Source organism: Quercus robur, chromosome 11 (assembly GCF_932294415.1).
Source record: "Quercus robur chromosome 11, dhQueRobu3.1, whole genome shotgun sequence".
NCBI classification, from domain to species: Eukaryota; Viridiplantae; Streptophyta; class Magnoliopsida; order Fagales; family Fagaceae; genus Quercus; species Quercus robur.
Window position 1 is genome coordinate 28,395,180 of NC_065544.1, and position 15,401 is coordinate 28,410,580.

Genomic DNA, 15,401 nt, shown 5'->3' on the forward strand with positions numbered 1-15,401 from the left:
TTGATACAATTACGACAAGCATTTATGTTTTTCAACCAAAAAAAAAGAGCGCTGCATAATAGTATTATTAGATCTAATTGATTCATTTATTCCTTCTAAGATTCCTAGTAAATGCAATTACTTGTCTTTAATTGCTTGTTGTCATCAGAATTTTCTTTTCCATCTCCTTTTAACATTATGTGGATGCTTCAATAAAGATACAAAAACTTGCTTTAAACAGCCCAAGCTCAAGTACTCAAACTTAAATCATGGGGAGTTTAATATCAATATAAGGTGCATTTGTAGTAGTTCTCTATGAATGCCCTTGAATCATATCAACATCACATCATCTTGAACACCATCACTATAACTTTATTAACTTCTTTAGTATAACTTCATTTTACTACTTTACGCACACAGCAAAAATAGATCCATCCTTACTAGCATCCACATAAATAAGAAACTTGTGGCCAAGCCAAATACGGACAGAGAAATTCAAACACCATATTTGATGCCCCAGGAAAGATCATCCAAAAAATATACAAAATTTTCAAAGAAATCCAGAATAATTGATGGACTACCATCTAACAAGTAACAATAAGGATCAAAACAATTCAAACTTAGTCCTATCAATAGAAAGCTACTGCCCTTCAATTAGTCACTCTTAACTAAGTCCCAAACAAGCAACTAACAAAGCAACAAGGTTAGCTACAAGTTTGAGAAAAATCCAAAAAAAGTGGTCTCTCTGGCCTATAGTTGCAGCATCTGGTTACAGTAGGGTCTCAACACAGACTTAAACATATCAGGTGAGGTAGAGGAATTTTTTTTTTTTTTTTTTTTGGTTGCTAATATGTTATTTTGTTAAATTAACATCATAACAATTTCTTAAAAATTTGAGTTGTATCTAAAAAGAACTCAATTCTCAAAAGTTGTTCAAAATTTTTTTTTAAAATAACAAATTATATTATCTAGGTGAAGGCCATATCCAAAACCAAATCCCTCTTAATAACAAACTAGATACCATTATACTTCAACTAATGTCAAACAGAAATTCCAATAAATCCCAACAACCAAACAGAAATAGCTAACACAATTAATTGCTAACAGGAACGTAAAACAGGAATTCAAAACAAATTCTAAGAAACAATACCTAGAAATCCCCAAATCCCGTGCTGCTTTTCCTCGCTCACAATTTCTTCCAAACACAACAAAAATTCAACACTCCCATTCAACTTTCCTCGGCAATCAAACTGAAAATAAAAAAACCAAATCAGTCACTAACAACACTTCAAAAAAGTAAAAATAAACAGATAGATAGAGCTTGAGACCGTAGCTTCAAATATTGAAATAAAAAGAGAGGAGGATATGGGTGACAGCGATTTTCCGGTAGGAGGGATGAGATTGAGGAAGTGCTGGGGATTTTGAGAGAGCATCGGGCAATAGTGAGGGGTATTTTGTAAAGGAAGAGAGAGACACGAAAGGGTGGAATTTTTTTTTAAAATAACAATAAATATTAAACTATTTAGTTAATTGTCATATTTCAAAACAATTTTGAAAAATAACATCTCGAGTATCTAAAACTCGAGTTCCAGATGGAACTCGAGTTTTTAAGTCTCGATTTGGAGAAAAAAAATTGCGCTGAAAATCGAGTTTTAGAGACTCGATTTTCATAAATTGCAAAAAACGCCGCTATAGGTCTATAAAACGTCACTATAGGGCTTAAAAACGCCACTATAGGACTCCTTAAACCTGTACTTATAAAAAAAAATTTTTGCAGGAAAACGTCGCTATAGGGTTTTAAAACGTCACTGTAAGTCTTAAAAACGCCACTATAGGTTAAATTTTTTTTGCATAAAACTCGAGTTTTAAAGACTCGAGATCTAAAGCGAGTCTTTAAGACTCGAGTTCTAATATGGATCTCGAGTTTCAAAAACTCGAGATGTTAGTTTTCTAAATTGTTTGAAAACGTGCCTAACTAACTAATTTGAATGGTTGAAGGAAGCTGATTTGCACAATACCTCCGAAAGGGTGCACCGGTGAGTTTCCATTGAAAGATACGAGACTGAGAAAAAATATTGATAATTTTTTCAATTCTCAAGATAATTTTTCCAAAAATAGACGGGTGCATTAACTGGACCTAATAAAAAAAATTATTCAAGCTGTGGTAAATAAAAGTAAGAGTATGTTGAAATTTGGTTACGGTGAAAACGGGAAAGATAAAAAATATTGAGGGGTTCTATCAAAATATTGAGAGTTAGATGTCAAATTTTGTTGGTTTAGAAATAGGTTTAGGATTTAATAAATGAGAATAATTAATGAGATTCTAATAAAAATATTTGTAATAATGAGAGTTTTTTTTTAACGGTTGGATCTATTTAAATCTAATGGTTTAAAAAAGTTATAACTTTAAAGAGTTACATCAGGTATAACTTGAACTCTTCTCTCTACGTTTCTCTCTCTCTCTACATTCTAAACCTATGTTTCTCTCTCTCTCTATCTCCTCCTCCATTGCTCCTTCACCATTGGATGCCTGAGCTTGAGTGCCAGGAAGAGGTTGCTTTGGCAGTCAAGGTCTTGAATTTTTGCTTCCATTGTACTTTCTATTTCACATTCTCATTTGGGTTGCTTTTAGATTTTCACTTTTTGGGTTTATGATTGGTCACTCTCTCACTCACAATTGAAATAGTCATTGCTGGTCTTCTGGATGGGGAATTTACTTCGTATGATATGCAAACAAGTAATTTTTTGTGACTAAGTATATTAAGAAGAGCAATAAATGGGATGTCCTAGAAGTGTTTGATAAAATTCTTTAAAGAAAATATCTGCTCTTGGGAACTTCTAATATGCTTTGATTTGATGATTGTAGAGAATTATTTTACTTTCCTGTAAAATGGAGGCTTCATAGAAAAAAGCAATCTGAACTATGTCCACTGAAAGAGGTCCTTTTAGTGGTCATTTCTATTATTGTGACTAGGTCATAACTCTGTTATGGACTTGCTTGAGAGTAGAAATGGAATTTGATACCAACCCATTTACTGCTCTATATATAGAGAAAGGAAAATATGGTGAAAAATGACATTTTTCACTGTTTAGTTAAAGAGAGAAAACAAAGGAAATAGAAAATAGGGAAAAAAAATTTCCTTCTTGGCTCACTTTTTTTTTTTATTCTCCAAGCACTTTACACAAATACACTCAATTTAAGTTGCATTTTTTTCTTCTTCTCTCTTTCCTGTACAGCAACATAGCCCCTCTTGTCCCCCCCACCTTTTTGGCAACATTGCCCCTTTTTTGTCTTTTTCTAGGCAATCATGTTGCCCGTTGTCACTTTTTTTCTCTTTTTTTTTTCTTGGGCATTAACATTGCCTCTTTTTTTATCTAATTTTTTTTTTCTTTTGATTTTTTAAGGCTTGGGCGTGATAGTTTATTTTTATTTTTACTAGATGTGATTTTTTTTTTGGAACATGTTTTTTATTTTTATTTTAGGTGGTTGCTCTTTTTTGTGTGGTTATTTGTCATTTTTTTTTTTTAATTTGGCATAATTCTTTAATAAGGGTATATAAGTAAATTTATTCAAACTCATTTTTTCCGTCCCTCCACTTTTCCACTCCCAACCAAACAAAAAGGAGAGAAAATAAAATCTATTCTATCATCCTACTTTTCCATCCTTCCACAATTTTCTATCCTCTCACTTTTCTACCTCTCCAACCAAACGGACCCTAAAACTATGAATAATATCAAAAAATGTAATAGAGCCTATGAAAAACTACAAAAATAAAATAAATAGTGAAATAAATTGGCTAAAAATAATTTTTGTCAAACACACGCTTAGATGGAGAGAGAAGAGTAAGGGATTGGGATTTACATTTACCAAACTTGAGTAAGTGGTCGTGCTTTATTGGCGGAGAATCATTTCAGCATTCTTTCTATAACCTAATAATTTCTTCCATGAGGGGTTGGAGTAGTTTTCTAATTTCCTTTAGCAAAGGGTAAATAGTAAATACTAATGTTAACTGTTAAGTGACACTCACTCAACTTGCCACAGGCAAATTCATCCAATTAAATTACGCCACATGGACTATGTAATTAAATAATTTTTAAAACTTCTAAAATTTTTAAAATAATTAGTTAGTTGTCCGTGTGATGCACGGATAATGTTGTAATGTTTTATGTGAATTTGTTTTTGGAAAATATTATACATTTATTGTAGCATATTTATTATAAAACCTTGTTAGTAATGAGTTTATGACAGAGTCCCAGACAGTACTACTCATAAATAATAAAACTTTTATTGCACTATCACTATTTGCTTTTTCTTTTAAATTACCATTATTATTGTTTTTCCTAACTTTGTTGACTTTTCCTATCTCATCCTTTGTATCAAGTTTCCTACGTAGAGATTCTTTAAAAGCACTATTTTCTTTTAGCATGTCTTTTCTTATAACTTTCCCCACATCTTCTTTTGTCTTTAACTTTCTACATAGTTTTTCACTATTCTGTCTTTCAAACATTTCTTTAATCTCTTTTACCATTCCTTTTTTTACCATTTCTTTATCTTTAATATTATTAATATTTTTTCTTTTCTTTTCTTCATGCATAATTCCTATAAGACTAGTTTCTCTCTTTGGTTCGTCCTTTTCTTTGTCTTTATAAGTTATAGATATAGCTCTGTCAGTTACTTTTGAATTTGTTAAACTATTATTATCATTATCTATTAAGCCATCTTTTCCGCTGTCTATCATATTCATTGATATGTCGGTAATTGTCAAATTATCCTTTTGTCTATTATGCCAATTATTTGTCATAGTTTTTGTTAAAGGTAATCTATGATGGGGTTCAAATTCTTTTTCTTTTTCTAAAGTTGAATTTAAAGCTTTCATTCTTTCATAGAGGTCCAAAAAACTATCATTTTTCTTTTCAACTTTAGTATATGTAGCGGATCTGTCAATATTTTCTAAAGATTCTAATTTTCTATTAATTCTATCTAAAAAATTATTATTGTGTTAATTAGTCTGTCGGTTGATTTTATCTCCTGTTAAAGTACTCCAATTATTTATGTTACAATTATATTTATAATCATCCATATCACTGTCATAATAAGAATTTGTTTCATAATCCATATCACTATTTGACCAATTATAATCTATATCTTTCATGCTATAACCTTCATCATAATCTATATCATCATAGTTCATGCTTCAAATTAGTGTGTGCCTAACCTAAGTGTGAACAAGCAAACAGATGATGAACTCATAAACGTATTTATTCTATTTCCGAGCAATTAATAATTACTAGCGGAACTATTACTAATCATTGGTTTCCTTGTTACCGAGACCACCTCCTCGGGAAACTCCATTGTGGGACCACCCAAACACACGCCTATCCGTCGGCTAACAACAAAGGGGTTGACCAACGTGAAACTATGGTTTGCCAACGAGTCTTTAGGCTGACCAACGCTAACAAGGAGCAAGTAGTGGCTATGCAGTAATAAAATTCCTAGTAACTTCTTAATTGCAAAGAAATAAAACTCATACATATACCAACCATGGCTCTGATACATACCATTAACTACCCAGGAGAGAGCACACAAGTAATATAGAAGCATAAACAATGATAAAATAGATAATGAAGAAGAAGATAGAAGCATAAACAATGATAAAATAGATAATGAAGAAGAAGATAGAAGCATAAACAATGATAAAATAGATAATGAAGAAGAAGATAGCAAAATAGATATAGTCAAAATAAATTAAAACAGAGTGTGGAATATGACAACAGAAACTAGTAAAATCTTACTTGAATAAAACTTCTGTCTTTGATTAAACTTGAAAACAAACTGTCTTTGGTACAAGCTTGAAAATAAAATATTGTCTGAAGAGTTACAAGATTACAAAGTAAAATCTGTAAAGGGTTACAAGATTATATCTGTCTAGAAGGGATGGGTTACAGGATTACAAGAGAGAAAGGATTACAAGAGTCTTTCTGAGGGAGAGGGAGAGCTATCTTAGACCTAAGCGTTGAACCTGAGAATTGAACCTTAGAAATTGTGACTTGGAAACTGGACCTAAAGATTGGACATGTCTTCTGTCTTCGGAGTCTGTCCTTTTATAGAAGAGGTGAACCATGGTAAGTCTTTAAAAGTAACCTGAGTTAAGTAAAATGAACCCAAGTTAATCTGTCGGTAGAATCTTTTAGAATTCTAAACAGTAAAAGTTTTACTATTCAAGAATAGTACTGTCTGGGACTCTGTCAGGGAACGCACGCTAGTGAACAGTAGTGACTTAAAATCTGTTTGCATTTGTCTGGACTGTAATGGATCTGTCTTGAAGCTATTCATGCATGTTGGTGAATAGTGATCTGTCTCTAGTGAATAGTGATCTGTCTCTAGTGAATAGTGATCTATCTCTAGTGAATAGTGATCTGTCACCAGTGAATAGTGATCTGTCGTTGTTGTCTATTCAGGAGAGCATTCTATCTGTCTGTGCATTCTGTCTATCTGTCTATCAATATGTATCCGCGTAGTTATCATAATCTAGCGAATCAGAGTTGTCCTCATACTGCTCATGCTCGTGGATCACTCCATAACTATTACATAAAGCGCAGTATGAAATAAAAAGGTAGATAGGAACACGATCCTTTGCTGTCTTTAGTCTGGGATCCTTAACAATCCTTCTTTGCTCAATAAGCCTTCTTGCTGAAGGTCTTGGACCATACACGACTATCCTGTTGGTGTAGCCATATAAGTGGAAGCTTCTGTCTAATTCTTTTTGTACTTCATAAATCTTGTTACTCATGAAATTAGACCATTCTTGAGCTAGAGCACTTGGATCATCAAGTGATAAATAAGTATCTCCTGTATACCATTGTATTCAGGGATACAACCCCAATCATGGATAAGGACTAAAATGTGTGCTGGCTGAGCTTCCATATAATAGCTATTGTCCCAGGCTGGAAGAGTACTCCAGATTACTATCTTCATATAATTAAGTCCTCCAATCTATGCGGCTGCTTCTTGGATAACATTGGGAAATAAACTAATCTGATTTGTAGAAGTTATGGTTAATTTGCTGATAAACCCTACTTCTAGCATTTCAAATAACCATAAAGGATCACAAATTATTGGATCTTCTGTCTTTGTATTGATAAGTAATCCTGGATAGGGATTGTATCTATCTCCTAGTCCTTCATAAACTCTGTCTGCGTCTCCAAAACTTTCATGCCATTTAGCTTTATGAGATAGCCATGTATCATTTGTCATATCTTCTGTTATGATAAATGCTGTAGAAACTAATGCCTTAAAAAGATGCATCCATTTGTCATAAGAACTTGTTAGGGCTTTATGAGTTAATATTTTCTGTTGGATTTCAGGAAGTAAAGTTCTAATGGCAAGTCTCGTATTTTGCTAAATCTTAGGGTGGAGCTTTGAAAAGCTTGTTCCTATAAGATAGCTTTTTAGAGACTGTGATTCTGTCATTATGGAGCTTGAATCTCATCCTCCTTGCCAGGGAGTTGACAACTAAGTGCTTCAATAACTGCACCAGTGTTAACAAGATGTAATTCCAAAGCCTGAAGGATCTTTTGGAATAAGGGTTTCTGTCTGAGGGTAAAGGGTGCTTGTAAATTATCAAGAAGTAGCTTAGTATGAAGAGGAAGGTCTGTAAATTCTCCGTCCTGAAACATAAGATCAGTGTAGAGCACTTTTTGCAGAATTATACTTTTTTCACCACATGAATACATTACCTCTGCTAGCAACGTATCCTGAAGGGATATTGTCTCTATCGAGACGCCTTCATGCATATTCGAAATTTTTACTGAAGGTTTTCGGATATCTCTGGGTTGCACCGCTAGTGCCTTGCCCTTGTCTTTTTGAGAGGATCTTTTATTCATAATAGTCTGCAAATGGGTTTTGGGAAAAGGATTACGTCTTGAAAAATGATCTTGAAAATAAATATTTTCTTGCAAAGCTTCTATAAAATTTATTTTAAAAACTTTTTTGTCAATATCCTTTTGTAAAGTCATTTCAAAATGTTTTATAAGAAAAGCAAGAAAAGCATTTATAAAACAAACTTTTCTTTGTACACTTTTGTGCTCTTGCTAAGTAGCAATGGTATTAGAGTAGTCATGATAAAGTCTGTCAAAGTAAGTGAGATTCAGAATATTTCTAAAATCTAGTATGATTCTATCCATATATGTCTACTATATATCTCATCTTGTGAGAATATGTGAAATAAAATTTCTTCGTAAAGTCTTTTATTAATAGGAAATCTATCAGGGGGTTATAATTAATTCTGTCTGTTGGGAAATTAAATCTGTCATTATTCAAGAAATTACCACAATTAATGTTTTGTGTAATGATCAATAAAGGAGAGCCTGTCAAAGATTCTTTTATTAAAATATCTGTTATATGAATGTTTAAAGATACTATAAAGGGTGTAAATATGTCATTTATTATAATTTTGTTTGGTGCTTCTATCATACTGTCAGTCCATACACTGTTAGTCCATGCATATTGATTACAAAAGATTGTATTCATATTTTCTTCTTTTATGCCTTTTCAACTAAGTTCTTCTATAGATTGGGCTTTATGTTGGTATTTATGCAAAAAAGCTATAGGAGAATAAGAACATATCTCTGTCTCTTTGTCTTGTTTAACTTTCTTTTTGTCATTTTCTGTCAATTGATTAACAAGTAATATTTCTGTTTTTAAAGATGACAAACTTGTTTTAGCTCTATAGATTCCTCTTTCGTTGATATCTATTAAAATAGTAACCTTTTCGAAAGAGTGTTTTTCTTTCAAGACAGGTGTTACAATGAATCTAAATAATATATCTTTTCCCAACACATTAGTTTTAATTCCTCCATCTGTCAGTAAAAAGGGATAAAGTAAAGCCATAAAAGGAGTTCCTAAAATAATTTTAGAAGGAAGATCTTTAATTAAAGCAAAGGCTGTTTCAAAATATATTCCATCATGGCATATATGAACATTAGGTATTTTATAATTAATTATTAGTTTTTCTCCATTGGCCTGAATTAATCTTTCAGATGATTTTTCATAATACTTTAAGGGTATTAATCCTTCTTGTATACAATTCATGTCAGCACCTGAATCTATTAAAACAATTTCTATCAAAGAAAACTCTTTATTAATTACTAAAGTAATTTCTGTATGTCATTTTTGGAAAATTACTCTATCAATTAAACTTAAGAAATTTTGTCTATTGTCATCATCATCATCATCATCAAATTTTCTGTCTGTAGGATTAGAAAATTCTTTTAAGTTTATTATTTCTGCAATATTTTGCTCATTTATGTATGTGGAATTTTTTTCTTTAATTTCCTTTTTTACCATTTTTGCTTCTATCATTAAATCCTGTAGAGTTACTGGTTTTATATCTATTCTATCTTGTTTCATTTTCATTTTTACCTTTTCTTTTTTGTCTTTTTCTTTCTTGGCTTTTTCTTCCTTTCTGCAATCCGTAACATGGTGTCCACATCTTCTACACCTAATACAAGCAATAGGTATTTCTATAGAGTCTTTCAATTTTAACAAATATTCTTTCTTGTCTTTATGGGGATTCGGTAGATTTTCTATCAGTTTTATTATTATGTCTTTTTGTTTTCTTCTTCGTTTATTAATTTTAAGTGGGTTGGTTGATTTTATTTCTTCCTTTTTCATTACTTGATCTATCTCTTTTTGCTTAACATGAAATATTTCCATTAATTCATTTATTATATCTTTCTCAAATTCTAATTTATTTATTTGTTTAACAATTTTATTATGTTTGTCACATTGTTTTTTAGTATGCCCATATTCTTTGCATTTATGACAAATAGTAATACTAACATGTCTGTTAGTTTTCTCATTATCTGATAACTCAGTAGTATTTAAAACTGCTATGTCTCTTTTTCTGTCTATTTCTAAAGGTGTATTTAAAATTTTTTATTTTTTTAGTTAATTCTGTCAAACTATCATTTTGGGTATCTATTATAGATCTTTCAATTAATTTTAGTCTTTCATCAATTTTCTCCTTTAAACTATTATACTTCTTGTCTTTTTTGTTGACTTTTCCTATCTCATCCTTTGTATCAAGTTTCCTACGTAGAGATTCTTTAAAAGCACTATTTTCTTTTAGCATGTCTTTTCTTATAACTTTCCCTTCATCTTCTTTGGTCGTTAACTTTCCACATAGTTTTTCACTATTCTGTCTTTCAAACATTTCTTTCATCTCTTGTACCATTCCTTTTTTTATTATTTCTTTATCTTTAATATTATTAATATTTTGTCTTTTCTTTTCTTCATGCATAATTCCTATAAGACTAGTTTCTCTATTTAGTTCGTCCTTTTCTTTGTCTTTATGAGTTATAGATATAGCTCTGTCAGTTACTTTTGAATTTGTTAAACTATTATTATCATTATCTATTAAGCCATCTTTTCCGCTGTCTATCATATTCATTGATATGTCGGTACTTGTCAAATTATCCTTTTGTCTATTATGCCTATTATCTGTCATAGTTTTTGTTAAAGGTGATCTATGATGGGGTTCAAATTCTTTTTCTTTTTCTAAAGTTGAATTTAAAGCTTTCATTTTTTCATAGAGGTCCAAAAAACTATCATTTTTCTTTTCAACTTTAGTATATATAGCGGATCTGTCAATATTTTCTAAAGATTCTAATTTTCTATTAATTCTGTCTAAAAAACTATTATTATGTTTATTAGTCTGTCGGTTGATTTTATCTCCTGTTAAAGTACTTCAATTATTTGTGTTACTATTATATTTATAATCATCCATATCACTATTTGACCAATTATAATCTAATTCTTTCATGCTATAACCTTCATCATAATCTATATCATCATAGTCCATGTTTCAAATTAGTGTAGTTAATGGTATCATGGGTGGTATATGTATGAGTTTTATTTCTTTGCAATTAAGAAGTTACTAGAAATTTTATTACTGCATAGCCACTACTTGCTCCTTGTTAGCATTGGTCAGCCTAAAGACTCGTTGGCAAACCATAGTTTCGCGTTGGTCAGACCATGATGTTAAGTTGACAGACAGGCGTTGTTTGGGTGGTCCCGCAATGGAGTTTCCCGGAGAGGTGGTCCTGATAGTAAGGATACCAGTGGTTAGTAATAGTTTCGCCAATAATTATTAATTGCTTAGAAATAGAATGAATATGTTTAGTCGCTCATTATCTGTTGCTAGGACACACTTAGTTCAGGCACACACTAATCTGAATATGGAAAGTGGTAAGATAGTTAATTCTGAAGAATATAGCATGCAAGATATAGACAGAAATTTATCAGAATGGAATAAATGGAATATACCAACAGAAAGAACTGATAAAATCTACAAATAAACTTTTTTTTCTAAATTATCTTTCTTGATAGATTACATTATAAAAACTATTGAAAGAACTTACTCTTTATTTAATGAATATGAAACAATTCAGTTATTTTCAATAGACTCAATTAACAGACATAGAGAAAAATATGCATTTTTACATGTTGGTTTGGTTCAAGTAGCTGTTAAACCATTAACAAAAGAAGCCTTAAATGCAAGTGTTTTACTTTGTTTAAGAGATGACAGACATTTTAGATTTAATGACTCGCTCCTAGGAATGATGGAAACAAGTTTACATAAAGGACCAGTATATTTTAATTGTTATCCTAACTTTGCTTTAAGCTTATCTGACAGAAATATTATGGATGCTTTAACTTTGAATATAAAAACAAACGGTTATTACATGAAAGAAGGCTCACAGCCTTTAGTTGTTATTTATAGGATTTATTATAAACTAATGAAAACCACCTTAGACTCTCAATCCATAGTTGATCCTCCCCCTAAAGGTCAGACTCTCCTTCTGCAAGTCTCAACCCCGAAATACTAGATTACAGGTACCTCAACAAATACAATGGAAAGATATAACCCTTCCAGAAAGATGGCAACTTGAGACCATTGCCCCCACACCAAATATAGAAAACATTGAACCAGACTTCATAACCCAAAATATAGATGGTACGGTTATTATTTCTTTTAATAATAATGACAGACATACTGATAGTCTCATAAGACCTAGTAGTTCTACAGGCAGAAAGACCCCTATGATGTTTACCCCTAGAAGCTCCTTTTCCTCTAGGACACCTTTCTCTGATTCCAGACCTTTACCTCCTCAGAATATTCCTCCAATTATACACCTTCCCCCTTATAAACACTAAGAAAACCCCTGCCTAGACAGAAACAGCTTATTATCCAACAGATACCACACAACCTACCCCTAATGTTCACCAACCTCTTTATCAGCCTCAACCTCAACCTGATTCTCCTACCCACACAAATATCTTAGGATTTACAGATGATAGACAAATTAATGTTTTATCTAAAGAATTTGTTTTAGATAAAGAACTACTAAAATATGATTATTTAAAACCCGAAAATAATGACAGAAAAAACCAATTCTTTGAAGAATACAATGAACAAGAAAGAAATAATTTAAGAACTAAGTATTATGGAATGATGACAGACTTACAGACACATTTTAGTTTCTTTGACTTTTTGGACTATCATAACAAAAAGATAAGTGTAATAGAGAAAATATTGTCATGGACAAAGACAGATAATCATGAGAAAGTGTATCAGACTTATCCACCCTTTGAATCAATTATATTGAGTCAAAATAGTGGAGTCCAAGTGTTGGTTACTCCTATCAAAAGGCCTAGCCTAAGTGATGATAATAAGAACCTAGATAGTATAATTCAACTGAACAATTACACCAATACCTATCTGAAAATAATTGGTCAAAAGCTACAAGACATAGAGGACAGAATAATACTCCCTTCTACTTCTATAAAGAAAGAAAATACGTCTAATACCCCTTTGTTTATCCCTCATGAAATACCTCCTCACCTTAGAGCACCTTTAAAGAAACCCATGATAGAGAAAACTGATAATTTACTTAATGAAATAAATAAAAAACTGGACTTAATGAAACTAGAATCATTAAAGGATATGGAGCCATTAAAAAACAAGAATATTATAACGTTAAATACAACAAGACGAGCTGACTCTTCGGAGGATGAAGAATCAGAAGACAATCAATTGACAGATTTGATAGATTTATCTGACATAAATAATTTGGAATCACAATTCATAGATAAATTACAAATTAATAAATTAACTTTAGCATCTTCATCGCAAGATCGTAAAAAAGGAAGAATTGAAGAATTATACCCCAGAAAGAATTGGTATCCTAAACCTACTCCCCCTGATTTACAATTTGAAAAAAGACATACTTATGTTAATTTGTCTTATTCGCCATATTTAATTTATGAATAGAATATTGATGGAATGTTAGAACATGAAACAATAAACCTTTTACATGAAATGACTTTGCTCACTAATATTTATAAGAATCATGGAAAACAGGACCATCAAATAGCTCATTTAATTGTCACTAGTTTTACTGGCCAATTGAAAGGCTGGTGGGTTCATTATTTAAATAATGATGACAAGAATGGAATATTAATAGCTGTTAAAAGAGAAACAGATGGAAGTGTTATAATGACAAATAGGCAGCCTTCACAAGATGCAGTTAATACTTTAATTTTTACCATAACTAAACTTTTTGTTGGTGATCCTAATCAATATAAAGAAAAATCTTCAGATGTTTTAATTAATTTAAGATGTCCACAACTTTCAGATTTTTGATGGTATAAAGATGTTTTTATTTCAAAAGTCTTCAGTAGGAATGATTGTCAACAATCCTACTGGAAAGAAAAATTCATTGCTGGCTTACCTTATTTCTTTACTCAGAAAGTTAGACTTGATATAGTTAATAATGACGGAACTATAGACTATCCTAGCCCGACATTTGGAGACATAATATCTTCAATTAATAAAACAGGTCTATGGCTATGTAATGACTTAAGGCTAAAAAACCAGATAGAAAAAGAAAAAAGATATGCTTAAAAAGAGCTAGGAACTTTTTGTGAGCAATATGGTTTTGATCCATTAATTGCTCCCTCTAGGAAAAGAAGAAAAGAAAAGAAAAGAAAGAAACATGATAGACATAGGGAAAGTGACATTACTTGCTTCAAATGTGGGAAAAAGGGACACATTAGCAGATATTGTAACTTTCAAAGAAAGATAAATAAACTTGATATATCAGGAAAATTAAAGGATAAACTAATGAGTATAATAGAACTGACAGATAGTGATGAAACAGAAAATGAAATTCACCAGATAGATAATAGTAACATCACCTCATCGTCATCTACAGATGTTTCTTCACATGATCAGAATGTTAAATTATGTAACTGTAATAATCCTGATAATTGTTATTGTAAAAGAAAATTAAAAATAAGCGTCTTAACAAAATAAGAAGACATAATAATGGATTTAATAGATAAACTTCCAGATCTACAGTCTAAAAAGGATTATTTATCTAAATTAAAAGAATCTTTAACTGAAACTGATAGATTTGAAATAGATCTAAAAGATTATAAGTCAGCTTATAATTTTACAAAAATTACTGATAGATTTAAACCTAATAAACCTATAACTGTGATGGACCTACAAATAGATATTAATAACCTAAAAAATGAACTGAAAAAATTAAAATAAGAAAATTTCATATTAAAAGGTATGGTTGAACAGATAACTGCACAAGTAATTAGCATAAAAGATAGAATTAAATATTGTAATGAACCTTTGACAGATTCCCCTTTTCTTGATAGACATAATTATACTGGTGAAAGTTCTCATAAAGAAGATGATAAAGATGAATTTTTAAATATAATTGATAGAATGATATTCCAGAAGTGGTACATGGAGATAACTTTGGTAGTTCATAAAGAATTCTCATTAACAGTTATTGACCTTGTTGATTCAGGTGCTGATATGAATTGCATACAAGAAGGATTGATACCCTCTAAGTATTATGAATCAACAACAGATAGATTAACTCAGGCTAATGGCTACAGACTTAAAATAAGTAATAAACTAACTAAGACATACATATATAATAATGGAATCAAGTTCATAACACCTTTCTTCTTAACAGATAAGTTGTCCTTTAAAGTTACATTAGGAAATCCTTTTTTGGCTTTAATTTACCCTTTTTTCATGACAGAAAATGGAATATGTACTAATATTTTGGAAATAGAAGTATTCTTTAAGTTCCTCCTACCCCCATTCCCCATGGATATACACTTACTGAAAGAAATTTCCATCTCAAAGGATAAAAGTACTAATAACAGTGACCTAGTAATAGATGATGATGAGATTCCTACAATGGTAGATAATACTATTCTACCCAGTAGCAGTAGTACTTAAGCATATATATATACACTTAAGTATGTGTATATAAATATAAATATATATATATATAAAATTTCTTATAAAAACAAAATATTTTTCCTACCT